The following is an 18,939-nucleotide window of genomic DNA, read 5'->3' as shown; positions in this document are numbered from 1 at the left end:
AATTATGTTTTTGTAGTGATATAGAGGCATTTATCCTTTACTTTGATGGCAGTATAGGCTAACATTTTTTTAGAGTGAGGTAAAGAATATTCAAATAGAACAAAGATATTCTAACCAAACCAAGTATTTGTGAGATAAACGCCCAATTTTAAAGGATAAGCAGAAAAACAGATGTTTAAAATGGGTCAGTTCTACCACTGACTGTAAAATGCACCCACACTTTAACATTAGGCACTCTACATACTAACAAAGGGACTCAATATTTAAATATTTTAAATAATCTTCTTACTGGGTGAGGTAACAGTTACATGTCTAAGGCACATATGTATATTCATAGCCTATGAGACACATGCCTTTCAAGCAAAAGGCTGATCAACTCAATACTGATTTGCTGTGTGATAACATTTGTGAATATTTTATAAATGCTCAGCAGGCAGGCCAGGCATCTTCAGTGCACAGCAGGTATTCAAGGATGCCTCTGTGTCTGGCCAAAGGTAAACCCTTGGTCTAGATGGAGCATATGCAGCTGAAGCTGTGTCATAAGTTGCTGGAATGTGTACACAGAAGGGCAACTAAGCTGGTGAAGTGGCCAGAGCACAAGTCCTACAAGGAGCAGCTGAGGGAACTGTTGTTTGCTTTGGAGAAAAGGAGGCTGAGGGGAGACCTTATCACTCTGTACAACTACCTGAAAGGAGGTTGTAGCAAGGTGGGGGTTGGCCTCTTCTCCCAAGTAACAAGTAATAGAACATGATGAAATGGCCTCTAGGTGTGCCAGGGGAGGTTTAGATATTAGGAAATGGGTTGTCAGACACTGGAACAGACTGCCCTGGGAAGTGGTTGAGTCATCATCCTTGGAGGTATTTGAAAGATGAGTAGAAGTGGTGCTTAGGGATGCGGTTTAGTGGTGGACTTGGTAGTGTACTAGGGTAATGGTTGGACTCGATGGCGTTAAAGGTCTTTTCCAACCAAAACAGTTCTATGACAGAGAAGTGTGTGCTTCACAGGCTTGTATGTTGGGAGGCTGCTACTACCAGAAACAGCATCACTTGTAAAACAGCTAGGGCTCTTCTCTCCTTTTGACTGGGCTGCAGTTCATTCAGTTTATCTCACCTAAGTTCAAATCAAAGGCTGTGACTCACCTGCCTTCTAGGGGATGTTTATAGACCATTACCAAGCAGAGCTAGTGGAAAACATATCAGTGGAAACTTCAAATTCAACTGGTATTAGCTTAGACCCTAACTTGAGGTGACTTCATGGTCTGAGCATGATGAAGAAATGGCTCCACTCTTATTATTTCCAGCTGCTCCATCCCTAACCTTCCCTTTGTGGCATGGCTGGCACTAAAGCAGTTGCAGAGTGATCAGATCACTGCTTGACCACACAAAGGGAGAAGCATATGCACAGACCTCATGGATAGAAAGAGCAGGACTGCTCTTCTAGCTGTGGCAGAGATTTTAAGGAACTGAATTCAGCTAAGAAGTCACACCCATATGAAATATTTGGATTTTAATATCTAAGTGCTAGATACCATCTGCTAGCCACTTTTATTTTAGCTCTTAAAATTTTATGCACCAGACCTTGCTTATGTCATTGCTGAATTCTGGATTCTTTTGGTTGTTGGTTTGGTTTGTTGTTGTTTTGTTTGATTGTGTTTGGGGGTTTTTTTAGCTTATGTAAGCCTTGTGCCTGAGCAAAGACTGTAATATTTGCTTTGCTGTGAGGTTCAAAGTTGAAAAAGAAAGGAACTTGTAAAGATTTTATATCTTCATCATAAGGGCATGGCTGAAAGCTGATTAGGACAAAGTGAAAAACACTCCCATCTTTTTAGGAAATTTTTAGGTGCTTGAAAATTTGAAGAAAAATGCCACAGATCAGACTCCTGTCCCAGTATCTTTTACCTCTAGGTGATGGGACTATGACAATCCAATTGCTCTGGATCCTAGCAGCTAAGACTCACATTACTCCTAAATGCTTGTAAACTTAACATTATTCTCTTCCTTTAGCACAGAGTCTGTTCTTGCTTATGTCACACAAAGAACAGAAAACCTGAGTGGTTTGTCAGCTGATTATATTCCTGTCTCAAAAAGGCAACCCCCAAATACCAAACTCTAAGCATCATTCATAGCACAGGTTCCCTTGGCAATTCCTTCCTTTTGCAGGTGGAATATTTTTATGGCTCTCAAGGAAAAACAGTTGAGTTTGAGCTGAACTCAAGGTGAGAAATTGTCCCTAATAGCTGCTGCCTATCAGTTTTCTACAGGGTGGTCTCCCTCTGAAGGAGTAGGGTCAGTAATTCACTGGTAGGGAGAGATTCTGTCTGTCCTGTACTTGACGTAGTCAAGATGCGAGGCTTGCGGAGGTGAGGCAGAAGTTGGTTATCCATGGATACATTGCCTTACGAAGATAAATTACATTTTCTCTTGCTCCATTTTTGTATCTTCATCTACCGTTGGTGATAGTGTTATGCTGGGAAGTGCTAGTAGCTGCTATCAGGCGAGTCATTAATCCCAAAATCATCAGGTTTGTCAATGGCTATGCCAGGGACTTTTCAGATTGCAGAGCTTGTAGCCTTCGTGCTGGAAAGCAGAGAAAGGCAGTGTAGCATATGCTTTTCTGAAGAAGAAAAGAAATCATAGGGTTTACTTGCATTGCACACTTGAGGATTCCTGAGTGAAGAACCTACCTCTTGCTGTTGGGTCCCATCATATTCTTGAATGGAGAGCTTTTTTTTTAACAAATAAGCAATTTAAGAAATTATATTACCTAAATTCATTTGCTGTATATTTGCTGTCATGGAAAAAGTCTGGTGAGGTCCCAAATGCTGGTGCACTTTCTCCGCATGCAGTATGCCCTTTATTCTTTTGATTTCAGGGAGACAAGACAGTCTGCCAGCTTAAGCAGAGGCTTATTTCACAAGATGTGAATGAAAGCCTTGCAACTGATAATGTCATTATGCATATGAACCATAACCAACCAGCAAATTTTTTTAGGTCAGATGGCTGTTCTGTTTTTGAAAGTTAAGTGTTACTGAGTTTCTACCTTGCAACTCCTTATCTCTGCTAAGGTGACTCTTAACATCTGTAAGCTCTTAACTCGGAGTCCATTGGAAGGATTCCCTTTGTCAGCCTATGTGCAGCTACATCCAGGTAGCGTAGAAGAGAACTTGTTTGACATTTCACTTCACATTCCAATGAAAAAGGTATCAACATCTGTACTATTTCCCCATCTTTTCATGCCTATAATATTAGCAAGCTTTTTCAGTATTGGAGAGATGTCAATAAGGCCAAAAGGGAAATTCCCCAAGTTTTACAGGGTAAGAGCATGTTTAAACACAAACTTTATTTTCTGAATGCATATATATCTCTGCCAAATTTCACAGCCTCTTTGTGGCAACTTTTTCCTGGAAAGAGAAAGTAACATGAACAAGGCTTTGCTATCTGTTACTACAATTTAAGCAGCATGAGGGAGAGCCAACAGTGTTTTAACCAGTGAAACTCATCAAGTCATATATGACTTTCAGGGCAAAATTCATCTGCTGTATAGTTGTTTAACCTGCTTTAACCATTGTTGTTCTGTTGGGTTGTGGTTTTTTTTAGCAGGAAAATTATTTTGTGTTTGTGCAAAGCTGGTAGCCAGAAATTGGATGGTTTTCATTTTTTAAAATGAAAAGTAATTTTTCAGGGGAAAAAAAGAAGATGAGGAACCACAGATCATCAGTAATCAATCAAGTATATTTTAACAATTACTGTTTCATTCAGTCATAAGATGATAAGTTTGAGATTTTTCACAGAAGAACTGAAAATCAAACTGCAATTATAGTAAATTGCTAAAGCCATGTTGGCTTATAATGATTTCTTTTTAAAGGACACTTCTTCTCTTGGTTTTCTCTGCAGTGTATAATATAAGTTTATCAGATAAGAAGTGATTTTCATTAGGGAAAAATTATAAGCAATCTGGAAAAGAAGAAAAGATTAGCGGTTAGTCTTGATCAATTTCTTTCTGTGCCTTTGAGCAAGGCAGGTAACTCTCCTAGCTCCTATTTTCCAGCTGTAAAATGGGGTAATAGTTCTCAGCCAACTGAGAGACTCCTCTGAGGGTAAATGCATGACAGGCTGTATGATCAATGAGCAATGGAGAACCATATGGACTCGAAGACAGATTCTACCATGGCTGCCTTCTCCACATTAATTTGTAATAGTGTGCTTACTCTTTCAATTAAACCTTACAATCAAATTTCTGCCAAGCTCAGTGTTGCTTCCAGTTTCACTGAAACTTTGCAAGCTGGAACATTGCCTACAGCTGACAGTGACATTTAAATGCAAGAAAATCAAGCTTATGCATGGCCAAAACTCTTATAATTCCAGGCCTTGTCAGTCTACAGCATAGATTCTGGTTAAACAAATAAACACCCAGCTCATTTTCACCTAACCTTGGAAGAGTTTGTAATGTCTAAATGTTCCACTCTCAATCTCAGGTGATGTCTTCTGGGATTATGAGTATTCAAAAAGCAAGTTAATTATACCAACAACAGGCACTTGGGCACAGTGCTGTGTTTTTTCAAGAGTGGCCACCTGAAATTTAAGCCCTTCTTCTCTGTGCATAGGAATCAAACACAACTTGGACCTCAGAGGAAGGATGCAAGTAGCAAGAGGAAGGACATTGGAGACTGCACGAAAGTCAGGTTTCTGTGCCTTTGTATGTGTTTAGTGGCCATATTTTTGGCATACACAGTTTTCTTAATTGAGGACCAGCTGTTTTGCAAGTACAAAGTTCTTTTATGTTGCTAACCAGCAGAGAGTCAAAGAATCCACACAGGTGAGACTTGAAGCATTTATTGTGTTTATTTTTGTGATCTTGACCCAAGCCCACACAACTAGGAAACCCCACAGCCATTTGTGGAAAAAACAACACATTGGTTACTGCTTATGAGAGACAAGATGGACTTGAGTCGCAGTTCAGTCACTTAACCAAGATCTTCCTGCTCCAAAACTGCCTGGCTGCATGTGTAGTTCATAACTGCAAGAGCCTTTTGGTGCCTCTGTGTGTTAGTGAAGAATGGAGCATTGTGGACCCTTGCCTGGCCAGCCCAGGGCAGGATGTGGTCAGGCTGGCTCTGCTTGCTCTACCTGCAGGAGAGACCCCTCCACAATGAGGTTATTCTACAGCTGCCTTCTGACTCCTTTAAGTAGCACCACATTTATTTCACTGACCAGATAATCTTTGGGTGTACAAGATGAGGTAAAGAGGCTGACATATAGAAAGTAAGCCCCATGTTTGGCCTCTTCCTTCCTGCCTACAAGTGATCCCTCTGATTTCCACTGGCAGAATGACTCTAGGTTATTTATTACAATTTTAACTTTCCAGGCAAATTATTATTTTTACTTGAGATGCATGACTGGATTTTTCTTCCTACATGAAGGAAGATGTCCATTGAGGGGTATGTGCAGTTGTCTCCTTGAAAACTGTAGGGAATCAATGAAGTTGTTTTTCATGCACAAAAGAAACAAACTAAAAAAAGCCTTGCATGTTTTCAGGTCCCAATAGCTTCCCCTGAGTAAAAACAACACTGCAAAAGAGAACAGTAAAGCCTCTGTGAGGTAGCAATGGATTTGTAGACCTCCTGTACATAATCCAACACTGCTTACAACCTAATGTGATGTACTGTGCCCTTATATCTATGCTTAGGTGCATTTTATCAGTGCAGACAGATAGCTGCAGCTCTACCAGTGAAGCTGCATTTTTTGTTTATATAGTAAGACCATACTTGGCCAAGACCCCCCACAGGAAAAGCTATATAAAGAAAAGCACTTTTTTACTAGAACAACGGAGTCATTTGGGGCTCTGGTTGGCACAGCTTTGCTCGGGAAATCACATTTCACCATGGTCCTAGTTGGCATTGCTGTTAGCAGAAGTTTGGAATGGAGTCGTGGTCTCACAGGACTCTCATAGCTCAGGAAGAACAGATTGCCTTTAAACCTACTGATCCCAGGTGACTCTAGTCTTTGGTGTTTTCTTGACAGCCCTGGGAGTTTGTGTAAGTTAGATCACGCTTTTGGTGAGCTTTTGTAACATACCATGATTTGTTTAAAACTAGAATATCCCTTCTTCACCCATAACTGCTTATAGGAGTAGATTTGAATACTGCCTTTTCCAGAAGATAATTTGTAACCATTTTTGCTTTAACCCATAACCACTTACTTGATCTGAGAAGTCTGCCAATAGATAGGGAAATCAGATCTTTTTCTGGTTACCTTCCCAGCTTTAAATTTGGTGCAGGAAAAAAACAAGTAAACTCTCCAGACAAAACAACATCTTCCCCTTCCCCTGCCATCCAGCACCCTGTCCTCAAAAAAGAAAGCAAAAACAAATAGAGAGAACAGAGTTAGAGAGTGTATTTCAATGTGAAACCTTCTGTGTCAGTTCTGCCAAGAAACACAACAGTATTAATTCATTTTGTACTTATTTAAAAGCTTTAGTACTATGTTTCTTCCAAACCAAACAAAAATGGAAATAAAATCTCCCTTATGCTGAAATAATGTACAAAGAGGAGCATTTGGAATAATCTACTGAATAATGGACAACAATCAGCATCATCGTCCCATGAGCTCTACCTTAAGAGTATGTCACATTCTCCGCTTTCCATTAATACACCTCAGACCATTACCAATAGTATTCAGATTTGTAGTAAAATAATTTTTAATTCTTTGCTGTCTGAATTTCAGCCTGCCACTCACTTTTCAGTTATTTTACTGGCCTGTTAAGTAACAGTCTTGTGGTGGAAGGATGGCCTGAGCAGACACAGGGCAGCTTTACTGCTCCTGAACCCTCTGTGCTTGTATCTCAGAGAGCTCATGGACTGGCCAAGTGGCTTTGCACCCTGACTGTTCCTATTGTGTGCCAGAGCTGAGCGAGTGAGTAGGTATCCTCTGCTTGCCTTGTCCTTGATATTGCCCTAAATTTGAGCTGACCAGTGGATGGGCCAGATCTGGTCCGTAATCAAGTTTTACTCTTCCCTTCTCCTGGTAAGGCTGATAGGACAACTTGATTGCTGCCACTGCTGATGTAAGGCTCTGGGAAACAGGGAAAGGAGTTGGGGATAAAATAGAGAGTCAAAGTCAAAGCTGTCAGGACTGGCTTAGTGACAGGGCTGTGTGAACCACATGGTGTCCTATAAACACATGGTGGGAAACGAAAGTGGTCTCCTAACTTCTGGGCAGTATTAGGAAATTATCTGGACTATCAAATTAAGCTGAGGGAATAGCAGAATGTCCAGGAGAACACAGCTGAATTTGTTATTTAATTCTCTTTTTGATTTCTTGTTCACCTTTATGTGTCTTTTTGAGGAAAAAAGGTGTTTTTTTTTATTGTTTTGTGGGTTTTGGTGTTGATTGGTTTTGGTTCTTTGGTGGTTCTTTTTAATTTGCCGAAAGTAAGAAGTCATTGGCATTCTGACTGCAGTTTATGTTGATTTTTTATGTTGATTTTTTAGGATCAGTAGTTTGGCGGAACCCAAAATCATGAGTCAGGTCTTGCAACCCTTCAAGAGAACCTTCAAAAGATCCCAAGCATCTTTTGCAATGTAAATGAAACATTTGGATCTCACTTTCTTGGCTTTCCTGTCTTTAAGCTGCATGATACACATTTCCACCTTCCCTCTCTATCATATGTGCTAAAAAAGAATGTTTAAAAATATTTTTTCCTGTCTACAGCAAGTAGAGCTTTTAAAAAAACTTACTAGGTAATATGCAGCTAGCAATAAAACACAGACAGCTGTTTACATCATATCAGGTATTTTTTTTAACAGTTCAAAGGTGTCCCTTTATGGCTGCAGGCACTGAAATATTGTTGCTCATCTTTTTTGTCATCTTACCTCTCCTTTTCTTAGGGATCTTTGCAGCCATATCTATTGGATAAATCACAGAGACAATGTGCTTCTGTCTGTGCAGGTCAGGTATAGCAGCACTGGTTTAATAAGTGTTATCAAATGTCTATTTGTCTATCCTACTAACTGTAACTGTCACACCACAGTTTCTACTTTCCATGAAAAAGATTTCAGTATCAGAAGTAGCTTACAGTAAGAAGCAGAGACCAACAGCATTATAATCTGGCATTAACATGTCATGCAATTAATGCACATCACTTCAAATGTATTTAAATACCATCTATGGAGCTCTGAAAGGGTGCAGCTTTTGCTCCTGTCATGAAAGCCGACACACCCTCCTCTCTAGCCCTTGTCTCTTGATAAGATTTTTCAGGGTTTGTGTCATATTAGAGATATGAATTTGGTTGGACTTGATGATCTCAGAAGTCCTTCCCAACCATGACAATTCTGTAAATTATTTACTTCCATGCAAGTGAAGACCTTTGACTTGAATGTAACCTTCAGCTTCATTACTGTCTCTTCAGAAGCATAGTCCTCCCCATCAGCCAGCAATGCTGACCATGTAGTCTCCATCTCAGCTCCTTGGGGTGTCCCTCTGCTGCAGCTGAGCTCGGAGGGAAGCTTCTTGCCATCGAGTTTACTTGCTTCTTTCACTTAATTTGCTCACAGTAGGAAAGAGGTTACAGTCAGTGTTGCCATGGGCTTGGGCCTACAAACTGTGAATAAAAGACCAGCTTTATAGTTTGCCTATGGTAGATGTATGGTTTAGGGAATTGTTACCAAAAATACCAGTAGGGTGACAGGGAGAGAGAGAGAGAGAGATTAGCACCACAGTATTTCAGGACAAATTTTAATTCATACATCTGAGAAATTGTACAAGAATGCCGGCTTTCACAATATTTCCAGAAGACATTTTCTGGGGTCACACCTCAGATTTATAGTTGTATTTTCTAAAAAACTGCAAGGCTTTAGGGAGCAGAAGAGTTTCTGGCAGCCGTGGAGCTGCTTCTGCTGTACAGCAGGATTCCTACAGCCAAGGCTTCTGCAGGGAACGGGCCTCTCTCGCATTCCTACAATAGTGTTTTACTAGTAAGCAATAGATGGCGCTAAATTTCCACCTGTCCGACGCCGTCAGCCAGAAAATGTATTTGAAGTAATTAGGCCTGCAAGATAACACTTAAAAGGGTTACTGCTGAAGTTGATGAAAGTGTGTGGGCATAGAGAGGCAGGAGCGCCAAGATGCTTCACCAGCTGGAGAAGTCTTAGGTGAGATAGTCTGGCTGCCAGAACAGGCTGCCAAGATAGTCAAAGGGAAGGAGCCAGGAACTGGAGAACGATTTGCAAATTCTTGAGAACAGCTATTGCGATCCTCTTGCTGGCTGGGTCAGGTAATGCCTGTCATTATCAGCGATTGAGGATCCCAGGCCAGACGTGTTAAAATCCCACTAGAGATTCTCAGTCTAGTCAGTGGTTTGTCACAAACTCCCCTTGTCCTGCGATTAACCCCTTTGCCTGTGCAGGGGATGCATTTGAGCTGTGTCATTTGGAGCGAGGCAGTGCTGGCAGGACTGGGGAAAAGGGCTTCAACAACTTTTTCACAGTCCTGCTGGTTAATCACCCCTCTTGGCACTTAAAGGTGTGGGGAGACGACAATAATTTCTTACATGAAGGAGAAGGGAGAGGCTACCCTACTGAATTTTGCACTCTTTCTGGTGGCAGCAGGAAGCACCTCCACAGCATGGGGCTTGGTGCTTGAAGTTTTTATTGCACTGGCTTTTCCCCCTGTGTGATAACCCAGTATCCTGGAGGTGACAGGTATAGGAAAGGAAGAGGGCAGAATAGCTTATTGCAATAGTGATTCATTCTCATGCATGTTGTGGAAATTATATTCCTAAGAAGAGATGTCCTGCTGGGAGCCAGAGCACAGCTGGTGCCATATGGCCTTCTCTATACTGCTTGGTTAGCTATCCTCACCTGGCTACGCTGAGCAGCTGCTCAGTTAGCCCCCTCATGGATTTCTTAATGCTTCACAGTTTGCCTTTGTGCGAGATCATGCCTGAGATCTCTGCTTTTTAAGGTATAGACATGATGTTTCTTAGAGAGGTGTGGAATGGGGAGATGAGGCTGTGTCTACCGTGGTTAGTTTGGAGGAATATGTATTATGTGCTGCTAGGCAGTTGTGGGCACCAGCAGCCCTCAAAAAGTGAAAACACATCATGAAGAGGACTTGCAAACCTGTTTGCCTAAACAACTTGTTTTCCCCTCACAGAAATGCCTAAAAATAACTTGCAGGGTGTTTCTTTTCCCTGATGGAAAATACCTTTCTGCATGTCTCAGAAAGCTTCTCCTCAGAGATATTTTGCACATGAATTGTTGAAGTGTCTCGTGGATGGTGGCTGCATTGCATGCACACTTTGCAATACACTGGCTTCTTCATTAGGTGGGCAGGAGCTGGTGTTGCTGAAGCCAATTCAAGGAAGAGTGTGCAGAAAGGAAAGGAATAGCCCACAAAATAAAATCCTGACCAGCTATGTGAATAGGGCATGGAAGATAGAGAAATACAGTGTCAGAACAAAGAACACAGGCAAATTTGGATCAGAGGCACATCTGTATTAACATTTGAAAATGAAAATGAAAACATGGAAATCTTGTATTAACCTTGCCAAATCATCAGAATTTGTCAGGTCTCACCCTAGATCCAGTTGCCCATCAGGAAGAACCAGACTGTGACTTGCCTTCTGTAAGGAAAAGCATCAGGTTTGTGAGGCTCATCTAGACTCTCAGTCCCGCATCCTCTAAAAAACTGAATATTGCAGGACATAATAACCCATCTCCTGAATAATGCCTGTTGCTTTAGAATGTGACAAGTCACCAATTCAGCACCATTGAAGCAAGGTACAGTGGATTTGATTCTTGAAATGTGTAGCCTAGAGATTTAAATGCAGAAACTCCTCTTCTCCTCTCCTTGCCTCTTGTCCCTTGATCGAGGCTTTCACCAAGGACTTCAGTTCTCTCTCCTTGTTCCTCTGTACTCACCTCATGACAGTGGTGTGAAAATGGTTGCTTGCATCTCTGTTCAAAGATACAGTTAGAGGTGGTATTATTATTTTATTATCATCATAATCTTTATCATCATCATAATTACAACAATGGTATTTCTCTCCAGTACAGAAGCAAATATTGATATAGATTGAAGTTAAAGATATTTAAAGGGGTCTCCATGCCACCAACCCCCTGTTCCCTCCCTGAGCTCACAAAGCTCTCTTGTAGCTACATGCAGAAATGTTTGCCTGTCCTCTTTGGCAGCAGCTTAGGAGTCCCAATGTCAAAGGCTTTTAAGGGTGCTTCAGTGGCTGAGGTTTGTTGATGAAGACATTAGGAAGGGTGTGGTACTTATCTAAGGTTGTGAGACTTTGACACACTCACTTGATGTTAAATATAGGCTGTTGCACTTTGGTTGCCTGTCTGTGGCTTCGGGAGCTCTGCTGCAGGCAGCAGGGTTTGGAAACGCTGGTCTTTGTGCTGGCAGCTCCTGCTGTTCTGAGGAAAGAAGAGGTGGCTGCTGCCACCGAGCAGCAGGGCGCTCCTCTGCTTTTTCATATCAACAGACAAACGGCGTGTAGAGCAGAGACTTAGACCCATAAATTCTGTGTAATTAAAATACTGAATGTTAACTGCTAAAAGTATTCCGAACAAAAAGACTGAAAGAGTTATTAAAAAACCATAGAGTTTTCAATTACTGCTAAATGAAGCAATAAATGCACACAGAGTTAGTGATGTATCCTAATTATTATTCTGAACTTCTGCCTTATTAGTAACGTATGTTGGCTGGTGGGTGCAACAAGCTGCAAGAGGCAGAAATGGTTCTCCAGTGTCTCCCTTCTTCCAGAAGGTGTTGCTGTTATACAGCTCTGTTAAAGACACAGAAAGTGCAGAAAGCAGGGTGGAATAAAATGTGGTAAGGCTGGATTAAAAAATGTAAACCATACTAAGTATATAGAATTCAGTCACAAGGATTTCTATTATGCAGGGAAAAGAGAGCCTTTAGTGTAGTATGTGTCCACAGTATAAATAGTTCGGCAAAATGTAAACACCAAATATTTCCACCAGAGATCTTTGCAACCTCACATACAGTAGCTCTACTTTTCTTTTTCATTAAGGACTTCTTTTAATAAAGGGGCTTTTGTGAACTGAATTGGGAAAAATAGCAGCCACCTGTAACTTTTTTTTTTTAAACCTAACAGTACATACAGTACATCTATCAAAAGCAGAGGAATTTGAAACCTGCAGACTTTTTAAAGAAGCAAGTTCCACACATGACATAAAACAAATGCTGTGTGTGCACCAAGCCAAGCAAATTAACAAAAGGGCAGGGGCATTTCCAATATTGCTTAAATAACTCAGGCTTAATAATGGGCTCTTTTCACAAAAGCTCACAAAAGCTAAAATGTGTTTAAGAAGAAAAACATGCATTTTCATTGTATTGTGTGGCAAGAACCCTGATTCTTTTTTTAAAAAGCCGTTAGCGTAAGCACATGAATTCCCCATGGCTTTTTTTTTTTTGAGGGGTGAGTGTGGCACCTTGACGTAGAGCTGTTCTCTGCGGATAAGGGGGAAAGATTGGTTTGTCTGGACCATTATGTATTGCTTTCCCATCAGAAGTACTGTCCTGGGGTCCCTTCTCCACCAGATAGGCATCACAAGAGTCCTTTGGGTGTTGCTGTGTTTGCTATCAGTACTCGGGGAGAAGCCAAGTGTTACGTGGGTAGAGAGACTGATGCAGTGCGGAGGCTGGTTTTCAGAGAGGCAGAACTTGCTCCATTCCTGCTAGAGATGGGTTTGTGCCTTTGGATGCTCAACAGTTCACATGTATAATCATGAAATGTTTGCAGAGGTGCTATCTTTAAGTCAGGGCAAGTGTATTCAGTTGAATTATTTCCCAGAGCTAGCAAGTCCCGTATTCTTTGCAGTCCCAGATAACTTATAAACCCCTTCCTTAGCGTAACCATTCAGCTTCAGCTCTTGGTGGCTGGTGTGCTAGTAGTGAATCATGGTGGTGTTTACAGGGATCTAGATTAATTAGGATTTCTTTAAAAAGGAAAAAAAAATGTTTTTAACATGATCATGCTTATATTTTTCAGTCCAGTGGAGAGTTACAAAGAGGACAAAAAGATACCAAAAAAATTACTCATGCAGGAAATTTAAAATTATGTTATAAACAGTCCTTTGTATAGAACTGTTGTTCCCAATCTTCATTGGCTTTGAATAAGCAATACAACATGTCACACTTTGCTTTTCCTGTTGGCCTCTGTTTAAACTTCTCAATTTCCTGTAGCCACAGCAACATTAAAAGGTCTTGTGAATAAACTATTTACCCTCCTAACATGTAAAAAAAAAAAAGGACTCCTACCACAGATCCAGTAGAGATGAACTTGGGCAACTCTGTCCCTGTGATACAGAACTCTGTGACTACAGCACTTAAAAATTCCTGCTGTTTGACTCCAGCCCTGTCTGATTGCTCAGCCTGAGCCTAAGGACTTATGTATCACAATGCTACTGCTATACTTGCCAGGTGTCTGGAGATGTTAGTGGCTTGTTCTGTGTCTCAGGTGTTACAGAGGCCTCTGCATCAACTGCTCAAATGCAATTGGCATTCAAGGTGTTCCAGAAACTTCCCAGATGGCATTTTGTGAGTTCCAGGGGTTAAAAGTGGGAACAAGAGCCACTTGCACCCATCAGAGTCTGTGTTGTAGCAGAAAACCTAGAGCTCTCAGCTAGGCTTTATTATGGTCTTTCTAGTGTCAGCCAAGATCTTCCCTCCAGCTAAATGTTCTTTGTAAACATTAACAAATAACTGTATGATTTCCAATTTTGTTCCCCTTTGGAGAACACAGAAGTATGTCAGAGAAGCTAGTATGTCCAAGAATCAAAAAGTCACATGAGGGATGTGAATAGAAGCTATTAGTTCCCAGTTCCTCTTTTCAAGCCATGGGTTTTTTCTTGTAATTTATTCTCAGTGGTCTCCTATTGTCTTGCCACTAAATTAGATACAGCTTTTTGAGACAGGGACCTCACCAGGTTTTTTTGCCTGTTACAGAGCTCACAAATTGTTACCTTTAGGGACATAGTGAGTATAATGATCGTTATTATTCGGTTGGACTTTAAGCTGCTTGGCTGCATAATTTCACTGCACTTGAATTAGAGCCCGAACTTTGATTTGATGTTGAATGCAATGGTTCAGATGCAGAACCAGGTCATATTGGATGAACTAGCTGCTGTGCATAAGCTGAGAAAGGGTAGATTGAATGCTAAGGCCTGATGCTGTACCAGTTCCTCAGTTTTGCTGCTCATTTAAAAAAGATGTGGCTCTGTGTATAGGCTACTGTGGCATTTTCAGCCTACCTAAAGAGCAACTGTTACTGTTACTATCTGCCATCATAATAAAAAGAGACTTCTTTTTGTTAAGTATTTTAAATGTACAAATTGCATCCTAATGTATTGGCCTAGTATGTGTATGAAACAATTGCCTTCAGTAAGTAGAGTTAGAATTGTTTTACTTCATCCTGTACTTGTGTATGTGACCTGTTTGCACTGCCCTGAAATGTCCTTAAAAAGTGAGAGCTATGCTTCATGCTACCAGATGCTGTGGAGTAGTTGTTGTGCACTAGATGAAGTTCCTGGATAGGTGTGCATTTGTTACTGTGCTCATCAGTATGAAACCAAATAGCTTAGTGTAATAGATATGTACATAAGCCAACGTAAGGAACAAGATACAATCTTTTTCCACCATTAAAACTCCTTCACCTTTTCTCCTTTGAACAGTATTGAGGTTTTTGGATCCAGCTGTAGCAAAGAAGGTAGATTGTCACTATACATTTCAAGAAACAAGATACCAGACTTTGGGAAGGGGCTTCTGTCAGCTTTGAAAGAGAGTACTAGTTTGCTATTACACTCTTTCAGTTGGTACCTCTGAATTTGGTTGGTTTTCCCACATTTATTTATTTGTAATTATTAATCATGTTTTAAAATACAAGAATAAATTATGTATTTGTCAATTTTAACTGGCAAATGTGTCCCCCAGCCTCTCCCTACATTCTTCTTTTCCATACAAAAATGAAAAGGAGAAAATGTGAAAAAAAAAAAAAATAAAATGGAGGAACTGAAACAGTCAACAAACTGCTTTAAACTGAAAAACTGAAGGATCTTTGAAGATAACAGTTATTTGCAAAATACCTGTGTTTTTAAATAAATTAGAAAAAAAAAAGGTGGGATTTTTTAATACCAAAACAGCTTTCAGGACAAAGCATTGCAACCAGCTTTGCTACACTGCTATCTGTGTTGGTGTTGATTTTCCTGACATGGCTCTGCATTACTTGCCTACCATAATAAACTATAAAACTGCCTTTAGTGAGTGCAGTGTCCTCTCCCATGGCTGGCTGCACTCTTAACCTGACATTTGGTCTGATTAAAGATGAGGCAGCTTAAAATGATGACTGAAAATAATGACAAAGTGACAGTAACCTCTTTCTGATCTGATGCTGCCCTTCACCTCTCCTGGGCAGACTCATGCATCTTCAAAACCCAATAGGCCAAGCATTTCAAAAGCCTTGTCTGGGCAATTTTGTCAGTGGATCAGTCAGATTTCAAAACAATCTCTGATCTACATGTAGTAATAAAAAGGGCCCTTTTGAACAGCCCAGTAATAGAGCAATCCCAGAGCTCCAGTTTGACCAGCACAGGTCACTGCTGCCTATGTGCAGCCTGTGTCTGTTAAGGAAACTTGCTATCCCACCAGCTGTAGAAGCCAAAGGAAAACAATTGCATCTTGCAGGGATTTTTTCCTCTAGTGAAGGAGAGGAAATGCTGTGTAGAAGTCATCAAGCAGCAATCTGTAAGGTTTTGGTTTGTTTTTTAGTGCTGAGCAATCGGGGTAGTAATCTGCACTTAGCAACTGAACTTGGTGTGTCCTGGTGCGATTGCTTGTGGCCTCAGTATCAGTCTAATGATTAGAAATTCAGGACTATGTGCTTTATCACTCTCCAAGTAATCTAGATTTTAACAGGTCTCCTTTGGAGCTCTTCTCCTGACAGTTTCAAATGTAACCCTCACAGTCTGTAGGTGTGAGCAATACCACTCTTTCTTACCCTACATCCTTGGGGCACCTATAGCAGGCACAGGCAGAAGCCAGCTCCCACTCTTCTCCTTAGTATCAAAGAGCACCCTGGCTCTGTGATCCTTCCTTGTGGCAGGAAGGGAGGAAGGGAAAGCAGAAGGAAGTCCATCTATGATTTTCAATAAGCAGACAAATTTTGCCGGGGAAATGGCCCATACATGGCTTGCTGGCTGGATTCAGCAGCAGGGGAACCCACAGTTAATCAGCTCTGCCTTTGCCACTGGGTTTCACAGCAGCTGGAGCCATGTCCCAGAGGAGGCACAGATGATTCAGCTGCTGGACAAACAAGGAATTAACACAGCAATATTAAGCAAGAAATATCACTGTGAGCTCCTACTTCTTTGCCCTCTCCCCTTCCTCCCCTTATATAAGCCTGTATTAAAAAATCAAACCTTGGCTGGTGATTTAAAGAGGAAAATTTGACATGCTGAAACGGATAAGTAAGTCTAGCGTTGTGGCTCCCTTTGGCCAAGGCAGAGCTGGGGAGGAGGTAGCAGAACCCCTGCAGCTGTGCTGGGTGCTTGTGCATGGCCAGGAGCCTGGCCCATCTCCAGCTTTTTGACATGCCTGGCCAGAGAGATTTTACTGTGTGTAGCCATAACAGTGTTTTGGGGGCAGCCCAAGAAGGAGCGTACATCTGTTCCTTGCCTACTCTGAGAGAAGTAGCAAAAAGTTGAGGAATGGGGCCAGGTCATGGTGTTTAGATACCCCACAGCATCACCTTATGCCAGTGGGGAGAAAGCCCTGTGAGAAATGGCTCCTTCCCTCCCCCATCCCAGCCCTCACTCCTTCACAAGCAATGGCTGAAATCTGCTCAAGGCTGAAACGGTGTTAGTGGGAAGCTGAAAAACATGTTGATGCACTACCTCTTTGCTGGCTTTCACAATCTCACTGCACCAGTGATCCATACTGCTCTTTGAATTGAGCTGACCCTGAAAAACTTCTTTAGCTGATAAATAAAGTAAAGAATATCTCGACTTATTCTGCTTAGAAAAAAGCATAAGGGGACATTTGGCATTGCTGCACTTTCCCAGTCAGTTCTCAGTCCTAACAAGTAAATGACTGATGAACTACCTGAAGACTGTCTTCCTTTGTGATCCAACATGCCACTGGAGCTATTTTTCACCTGGATGGCCACCTGTGAGAGAGAGATTTTAGTGAGGGGGCAACCTAAGATGGGGTTCTGACACTGACTAGGGAGCCCCCCCTGACATCAGTCCTCTTACATTCATGTCCACTGGGAAGCACCTGCACTGGGCTGAATTCCTTCCTCATTCAGCTGATACTGATAAGTTTTAAAATATGTAGATTCTGCTCAAGATCAAGGAAATGTACAGGATATTCACACAGGCAAACATAAGCCACAGAAAAATGGTCTCAAATACAATAAAGTTATTCTTCCTACCAACCAAGGTGGTAAAAAGAGAAGTGGATTGCTGTTGTCATCCAATTAAAAATGCTTAGGCAGCACTCAGGCATAGTTCTATGCCAGATATAATCTGTATTTGCATAGATAAACCCACCATATCAGTCAAGAATGTTGGGCACTTGAGGGACGTGCATTGTCCTCACAGTTGGAAGGAAATTGTTTGTGATCATAGTTATCCTTCATTATTGCTTAGTGTTACTTAATGCTCCTATTTCAATAATACCCTAAGGCTTTGATTAAGAGCTGGCAATGAACTAGAGTGCAGTCAAACTGCTCTTGCTGTTACTGCAGTTGTACCCTGTCACAAGAGAAATGACCTTTTCCTTTAATTCTCTCCTTCTGCAGGTCTTCCTCTGCTTTTCCTACTGTGTATGTGGGCATGTCAGCACTCTGAGCAGTGAGATGTGCTTACTGGGCATTTGTCCATCACTTCTTTGATATCAGTCACAGTATTTAATTTGCATCTGCGTTTGGAGACGCAAAATACTGAATGGTTGGTGGGGGCTATTGCTGTTATAATTTGATTTCAGATGGGGGTTTGTGTCCCTGGCATGCAGTTGTGGTTCTGGCAGTCCTGGTAGGTGATCTTTTGCAAGTCACTTTCCTAACTGCTTCTTCAGTCATATACTGGCTGGCATGGGTGGTATAAAGTAGATGAAGAAAATAATACTGTTCTCTACCTAGAACTTCACAAATATTGAAAACTGCAATATCTTGTTTACATTTTACTTTTGTTCTGTAATACCATTAACATGAGAGATATATATTATATATCTTGAGGCTTAATACATTGCTTTGATTATTTATCTATATCACATCCATTTTGTTATATTTTCTAGTTGTCATGTCCACTTGTTCTGCCCAGCCCCTGCTCTTGAAGTGAAATGTTTCAAACCTTGATACTTGCTGTTTACTCAGTAAGTGCCCTGATAGAAAGTGGCTATCAATACTCTGAGTGACCTGATGCAATTTCCATAAGACAAAACTTTGGTCAATTTAGTCAGTAAAAAAACCTAGCAAAACCCATACAATTAATCAGAAGGTATTTTAAAAGAAGAAAAGCTTGACACATCTTACCCAAGCTTGACCACCTGAATGAGAGAGGACATCTCTCTGAGTATCAGTCTTTTCCTCATGGAAAGTTACCAGTCAATTGCTTTTCTTCAGGTGGAATTAAATTGAAAAACTGTTCTTGGTCAGTTGATTATCTGAGCTTCAGGACTGGCAAAATTGGCAGTATAACTTGCCTCAGCCAAGAAATCAAGACAGACTCAGTTCCTCCCAGAGCACTCACTGGTTCATCTCTTAACTGAAGCTATTGATGTGTCCTTTGTCTTCCATAGCCTACTGTTAAATTAAAACAGGATGCAAGAAATAATGTATCTGCATCCTATCAGCTGATGAGCGTTATTCAGAGCAGCCCTCTGGTCCTCATCTTTAAATATCCAAAAGGAT

This window comes from Apus apus, chromosome 1, assembly GCF_020740795.1.
Source record: "Apus apus isolate bApuApu2 chromosome 1, bApuApu2.pri.cur, whole genome shotgun sequence".
NCBI classification, from domain to species: domain Eukaryota; kingdom Metazoa; phylum Chordata; class Aves; order Apodiformes; family Apodidae; genus Apus; species Apus apus.
The sequence above is the reverse complement of the archived record's forward strand: the minus strand, read 5'-3'. Positions refer to the sequence as shown.